Source organism: Solanum stenotomum, unplaced genomic scaffold (genome assembly GCF_019186545.1).
Source record: "Solanum stenotomum isolate F172 unplaced genomic scaffold, ASM1918654v1 scaffold5778, whole genome shotgun sequence".
Lineage (NCBI taxonomy): Eukaryota > Viridiplantae > Streptophyta > Magnoliopsida > Solanales > Solanaceae > Solanum > Solanum stenotomum.
The window spans coordinates 1-8164 of NW_026035889.1; the positions used below are offsets into that span (position 1 = coordinate 1).

Consider the following 8164-nt stretch of genomic DNA (forward strand, 5'->3'; position numbering starts at 1 on the left):
AGGATGATAGACAACTGTTTTATCTCATTAGATTGACTTTTGTTCCTTGTTCCTAAATTTGAGTCATAAACTCGGATTAACCGGTTCCTTAAAACAACCACAACCAACACCCAATGAAATTCTTCATCACAGTTGATCGGAATATATACCTCATCTACTAGATGTCATGGTAAAGCAGCAGGGACAGAAAAACCATTGATGACGTCTTTGATGGACCTTTCATATACAAATACAACATCAGCTCGAGCAATGTGTTGCTGTGAACTGAGAGTATCATCTGCCGGACTACAATAGTACCTTTTGTATGCATTTTTTATATAGGTATTGAACAAGCAGTTGCATGTAGTGTATCTGTATTGATCCATGCTTCTTAGTTTTGACTTCTTGCGTAGATAGTAAAAAATTACATCTATGTGCTGCAAAATTAAAGAAAAAAAGAACACAATACATAAAACAACAATATATGATAAAAAGTATATGATACATGTAACAATTATACAACAAAATTAGTAATCTATTTTTTTTAGTTACACATGCTAATTGTGTATCTAATACATAATTGTATTGTATATTGTACCTGATCAGTCCAACATTTTTTTGGCTGTGACATAGTATAAAACCAGTTCTTGTCCAAAGGAAATGCGACAACAAAATCCATATAATCAAAGTCAAATAGAGCATTTTTGCCTCTATATTTATCATCCGAAGGTTTCCTATGAGAATGATTATAGCAACATAAGAATAAGCTAATACAAAATAATAGTATAGAAATAATATAAAACGAAAAATTACTTATTCGAATATGCTTTGCGAACAAGATACATTAATAAAAAAACTTACTTGTTTGCATGTGTTTTGAGGAGTCCCTTCTGTATCCACTGGGAGTACTTTTGCTTTAAAAGTGAAGAAACTTGGTAGGTGATGCCACATCCTTCAAATGGAGAATACGAGCGAATGTCATCGTCTATTTTCCCCTTGCCCTTATCGCTGGATTCAAAAGTATTCACATAAGGAGACTGCAAAATCTTTGAAGGGATTCTGTTACGTGGAGCTAGAGTTTTTGTATCAAAATTGTGTGCAGATTCCTTGATTGGAAGTTGGGTGGGTAGCTGACTATCAGATAGAAAATCTTCACTGTTGGTTAGCTGTGGAGGAATGATTACACTCAGTGGTGCGACATTAATTGGCTCGTTTGGAAGTTTATAGACAATTGCATCTATGACTGTTTCAGTGCCAGATGGAATAGATGCCGCTTTGGAAGAATCCTACATGATATCAGTAAATTATAAGAAAATAGTACAATTTATACGCAACTGTTGATATTTGCATTAAACAATTTAGAATCAGACAGATGTATCAATAATTACTGGATTTGAAGCATGTCTTTTGGAGTCTTGTTTAATTGAATTAGCAACAACTTTATCACAGCTCAATACTTTTGTGTGCAATTGTGTGACCTTATGTACTGCATCCTCCTAATAAACAGAATATTACACAACATTTCGATTTAATTTCAAAAATGATTAATTATAACAATTCAAAAGCTCTTAACTTACCACTTTCTTATTATGAACAAACTCTTCTATCGGAAAATCACTATGGTGTATTGTGGGTATAACATTTATTGAATCTTCCATAGTCTGATCCTTAATGGATGTCTCATCAATCTGTGTTTGTAAACAGATATATTAAGATGCAATTACAAAGTATCAGCTACTAGTGATTCAAAAAAAAAATATAGTATCAACCGAGATTTAAGTGTTTACTGTACACCAATGATACACAAAAAAAACAATGATTATTTCATTATATGAATTAATATTAATAAAGTATCAGTCATTTGTAAATTATACATTGTTAATAATTTAATTTTAATGAAATTAACTAATGATTGAAAGTCATTAAGTTGTATAATTAAATTCAAGTATCATATGCATACCTTTGCAACATTTTCTTCGTTAACATGTTGTTGTTCAACCTCCACTTCATTTGCATCAACATCATGATGAACAGTTGNTGCAATATTTTCTTCATTAACAAGTCGTTGTTCAACATCCACAGCAGATGCATTACCATTGTGATCAACAGTTGCAAAATCCATATGCATAGGTGAAATGGATTGTTGGAGTAATTGATCAGAAGCAGATTCTAAATCAACATTACCTTTGACTACTGCATCATCCACTATATGTGGCATAGAAATGCCACCAATGTCCTTCATGATGCAAAAATTGAGTATAACACAAAACTAAAAAGATAATCTAAAAAATAAAAATACTACCTTATCACTTTTGTTATCTTTCGCGGCCACTGCTTTCATCAACTCAGAATGATTTTTTATAATTAACGCCTCAAGAGCTCCAATTTTTTGGTCAACCTGAATTCAAATTAAGCATAGTAAGTGAGATTATAAATAACAATGAAAATGTTTAAATGACATAGTTATGTTTACTTACATAAGACTTAATGTGACCCTCCAGATCCTCGAGTTTTGCATTGTCCGATGATGTTCTTCGGGGAACAGTATTAAGATGAACACCAGATACATTATCAAACTTTAGGGGTTGTGAAATCGGAGTTTGAAATGGCTGATTCTTTTGCACGTTTGGTGTTGTCTTTGGCACATTATTCTTTGTTGGATGTGCAACCTTTCTTCTCTTGGGGGGTGGGGTGGATCCTGTGGTAGAAACACGTGTGCATCTCCTTAACAGTTGCTCCAGAGGTTTTGATGAAAACTCTTCAAAACCAGAAACATCGTTTGGTTGCACCTCTTTCTGATTAACAACTGATGTGGCTGGCCGATTTGGAGGTACATGACTATTATTTGGTAAATCAAGTGATTCGAGTTCCTCTTGAGTTGGCTGCACGTTAGAACAATCATTCTATAGAAACAAAAATTAAAACATCGTTAGAACTATATAAATAATGTATAACAAATAAAATAATAAAATAAAAACGGATGCTATATACTAATTACCTCAGTAAAGATGTTTTCAATAAACATCTCGTATTTAGGCCTTGCACCCACAACTTTCCAATTGCATACTCTTGGTATACCATTTCCTTCTCTAACAGCTATCTCGTTATGCATTGCCGACGCACATTCATATACCCAAATATTAAGTGCGTATGGAAATCCATTCAACCGATACATTTGTTTGTCAGGTTTATACTCTTTCCTAAATGATTTCATTAACTTCGTGAAGGCAAGTTGTCCCCACAGAAACTGTTTATAGCTGCCATCTTCTACCATAAAGAAATCTTCTATAGGAATTAGTGCATCACCGAGTTGGGAGAAAACAAACGTATGAATGAAATACAATATAGCCATCTGAAGAGCATCATCACTGCTGTCCCAAATACCTAACTCAAAACGATCTACCAGCCGTCCTTTGGTTACGTTATAATTTGGACCAGGAAAGTATCGCTGAACCAGCCTACTGATTTTTGAAATAGGATATGTAAAATCTTTAACATTTCCGGTACACTTGAGACCAGTAATAATTGCAAATTCTCTAATAGAAAATTGCAATACATTTCCTTTAGCATGTCGAATATGGATTTCTTTGTCCAAATTATCATGCTCAACCTCTAGAAGATATAAACATTTGGTAATTTGTCCTTGGTAGTGGCACTTGGGGATATTAAGGTACTGGCCAAATATGGTATCCTTAAACATGTTCATACCTTCATCCTTTATTGACAATTCTAAATTTTCTTTAAAATTAGAATTGTAAGTAGGACCAAACTTTAAAGGTTGCTTTGGAATATGTTTAATCACATATTTCATATTCTGCAATTACAGAAAGATAAATGATGTTCATCAATAACTATATCGATAAATGATGCATACATAACTAAAAGGGAAATATCATAATTGATTCAAAATATTATGTTTCAGATCATTTTATACTTAGTATGCCAAAATTGCATTACTGACACAGGAAATCATATTACTTATGTATATACATTGGCTTCTATTTAAACATGATACAAAATGTTAACTAACATATATGTTAAATTCTGTTTTCGCATCATTCATGTGCATATCTACGAATATGATACATTGTACAACAAATAACCTCTATATCATACAACGAATTGAACGCCTATCTTAAATACAAATCGCAGCACACAAAACTTGCCTTAAACTAGTCTTTCATCTACAAATGTAAAACAAATACTTATTTTTCTATCATCTACATATATGAATCATAAGTAAAAGATACTTTATTTCAACCATGCAACCTTAAAACCAACAATAAGATATCAGCAACTGATAAACAGATATATGAATCACAATTAACATATACTTTAGTTCAACAACCATATCTTTCATCTACAAATTTAAAAGTAAAACTCAAACCCCAACAATCAGTGTTTCTACAGATTAAAAAACTTGCCTATCTTAAATACAAATCGCAGCACACAAAACTTGCCTTAAACTAGTCTTGCATCTACAAATGTAAAACAAATACTTATTTTTCTATCATCTACATATATGAATCACAAGTAAAAGATACTTTAATTCAACAATTAAACCTTAAAATCAACAATAAGATATCAGCAATTGATAAACAGATATATGAATCACAATCAACAGATACTTTATTTCAACAACCATATCTTTCATCTACAAATTTAAAAGTAAAACTCAAACCCCAACAATCAGTGTTTCTACAAATTACAAAACTTGCCTATCTTAAATACAAATCGCAGCACACAAAACTTGCATTAAACTAGTCTTTCATCTACAAATGTAAAATAAATACTTATTTTTCTATCATCTACATATATGAATCACAAGTAAAAGATACTTTATTTCAACTATGAAACCTTGATATCAACAAGTAAGAGATACTTTATTTCAACAATGAAACCTCAAACTCAAACAATCAGTGTTTCTACAGATTACAATATACACTAGATACATTTATTTTTCAACAATGTGTAAAATTAAAAGCAAAAGATAGACATACCATGGGTAGTGTTGGTCGTAAAATGGGAGGGGCAACCTTTCTACCCCTTTTCTTTTTAGTTTTTGCATCCTTTGCTTTAGATGGTGATCCCACTTTCGTTTTCGATTTTCTCTTGGAAGAAGTTCGATTCGCCATTAATGCCGTTGCATGCAAGCTTTTAGACCTCTGTTCATTCAAGTTTCGGTGTTCAGATTCAAAAATTTGTTCATTGTTAGGTGTTATTAATTGGGAAATCCCAATATTAAAAGAGGGATGATCCATTGTGACAAATAATCCAAAATCGATTGAAACAAAAAAATGATTTTGAAAGAAAAATGAAGAAGAAGAAGAATACCTATTTTGAACTTTGACACTGTTGAATCGTTTGGAAATCAAATTGCTTTGAAAGCGGTAACTGATTTGGTAGTTGGAGAGATTATAGGCGAGATTTTTGGGGTGAGGAAGATGGGTTTGATTTCTTTCACAATAAAGTATCCGAAAAATAGGAATTGGGGAAAAAATAGGAATTTTTGAATTTTTATGAAAGAGAAGGGATTAATTGATAATAGGTAAACATATGTAGCGTACTTTAGTAATTTTACCTTTTAAGTTTCATATATGAACTATTGAAAATGTGAGTTTATATCTAAACTATTGGGATGGTTAGTTTCTCAAACTAATAATTGACACGAAACTCACATTTTCAATAGTTTAGGCATGAAACTAAAAAAAAAGGATAGTTTAAGTGTATTTTTAACACTTATCTCAATAATCTATTATCACTTATTACGTAAAATTGTCATTCAGTTAGTGCTATTGCACGAGAAGTCGCGAAGTACATTTTGATGCATTCTTTCTCTCATCTTCTTCCTTGTATGACCTTCTTCCAACCACTGATGGTTGATTTGCTTCTTCTTCTTCTTCCTTATTTCTTCGATGATTTCCTCCTTGCTTCTTCTTCTTTTACATTTGAAAAATTAATGCGTCGCAAAGAAAAATCATTTCGAGTGAATAATATATCAAAGACGCAAAACATTGAGAGGAGCTCATATTTTAATTTTGGACTGTTTAGAGGATATTAAGTTGGTTGAGATGAAAAAAAATGATTTGTAATGCATTCATACCGGATAAATAATGTATACACATTGATACATAGCTATACATCATTTATACATGATTATACACTATTTATACAATTATCGACACATTATATATTCATATCAATATATTGCATACACTTATAACCATTTTGCTGAAATGAATTTTTGTTGCCTATACATATTGGTAAGTAATCCTTGAAATTTAAGTTTTTACATTGATTGTCCCTATTTCAGGTTGGCCTTTTGATTTTACCCTCAAATCTAATGATCTTTAACTTTTTCTCCTATTGTCATTTAATAAAATATTGTAGATCAAAGTACACTTATCTATTCGACCTAATTCACTCGGTATAGATTTATAAATTATTGTCTCGCTAGATATAAGTTGTGTAATATTTTCCAAAATTTGTTATAGTGTTCTGAAACTCGAGTTATGACTTTTGAGCCGTATGTTCATTATCTCTTTAAAAGAGAAAAACTTGGTAGCTAATATGGACTGATACAACATATGTGTAGGCCTGTATTTTTTTAATTTTTTTCTGAAATATATTTTGCTCTCGCAGTAAATGACATAATTTGTGGGATTTTAACAATAGAAACATATAAACGTATACTGAAAAAAAGATGTTTGTTATTTGGTATTAGGAACATAAGTACATAACTTATTATGTCTTTTACAACATGACTTATGAGATATTATGATACAAAAATTGAAAGAGAAAAGATAATTTTGTCTCACAAAAAGTTATTTTTTATTTTGGTGTCAATGGTATTTTGACCACTTATTTATTACTTAAAGTCTTGAATGATAAAAATTAAAGACCACAAATTTGAGAGACAAAAATTACAAATCACCTCCAAAATAGAGGCATTTATGTGAATGACCTTTTCAAATTCAAGTTGATTTGAATTTCATATTTATTTGGACATGCAATTTTAAGTTATAATTTTTTTCATAAACGTGAAAACCTCGCAATTTGTAAAAGCTATAAAAAATTCATAGTTCATAATTTGTCACGACGCATACCGTCGTGATTGACACCCACACTAACCATCCGATGGGAGAACCACTACTACAACCCAAACTAAGCAACTAAACCAAAACTAAGGCAATTAAGTTACGGAAGGAAGTTGATTAACTAAACAAATGCGGAATAAACAACTTAGAACCTGCAAGTCAATGTACCAAAACATCTAAACAAATGATCCAAGTCTAAACAAGAAGGGATACATCCCCAAACTAATGAACTAATCAACTAACTAGAACAAATATCTAAGTCCGAAAATGATGGACATAGACGAAAGAGAATCCCATGGCAGCCCGGAAGAATTGGCTCACCCTTGAATTCGAAGCGATGATCACTGATCTTCTAAGCGAGGTCTGTCAATAGTCGCGTGACGATGCCATATACTCAACAAAAATAAGAGCAAGTGCAGAATCAGTACACAACCACAGTGTACTAATAGGATCACGCGACTATCACTCTAGTGCAACATAAACAAGTCAAACAACATTATAATCACATGCATATATATCAACATATACAACATCATCAACATGAAGAATCAATAACACATTTCACATTTTATCATCACATCATTGGTTCTCTCATGAAACCCAAACCCAAACAGTTAGCATGCCGGAACGTGGCAATCCGATCCCATATTTATGCCGAAACATGGCAATTCGATCCCATATTTATGTCGAACGTGACAATCCGATCCAAGTTAGTTATGCCGGTACGTGGCAATCCGATCCAAGTTAGTTGTGCCGGAACGTGACAATCCGATCCAAGTTAGTTATGCCGGAACGTGGCAATCCAATCCCATTCACACACCACAATCACAAACACAAGTATATCCTCAAGATCATACATATAAATCATGATTTCATGGTAACGATAATTCATCTATCTCATTTACAACAAGTGTGATCAACATTGCAACATTCATACATATACAAGTATCATAATGAAGCAAGAACAAGCAGACAACACACAATCATAGAATCACAACCATCACCTACCTCGAAACAAGCTTGAAACCCTAAGAAACTTGATCCTCCCCTTTTCGAATTCGTTCCGCTTGTTCTTGGTCTACAAACGA

At 32.2% G+C, this 8164-nt stretch overlaps 1 pseudogene; it reads right to left on the reverse strand.

Annotated features, from left to right (window-relative positions):
- Window positions 1-8: 8 nt before the first annotated feature.
- Window positions 9-5114, reverse strand: LOC125852806 (uncharacterized; annotated as a pseudogene).
- Between the last annotated feature and the right edge of the window lie 3050 nt (window positions 5115-8164).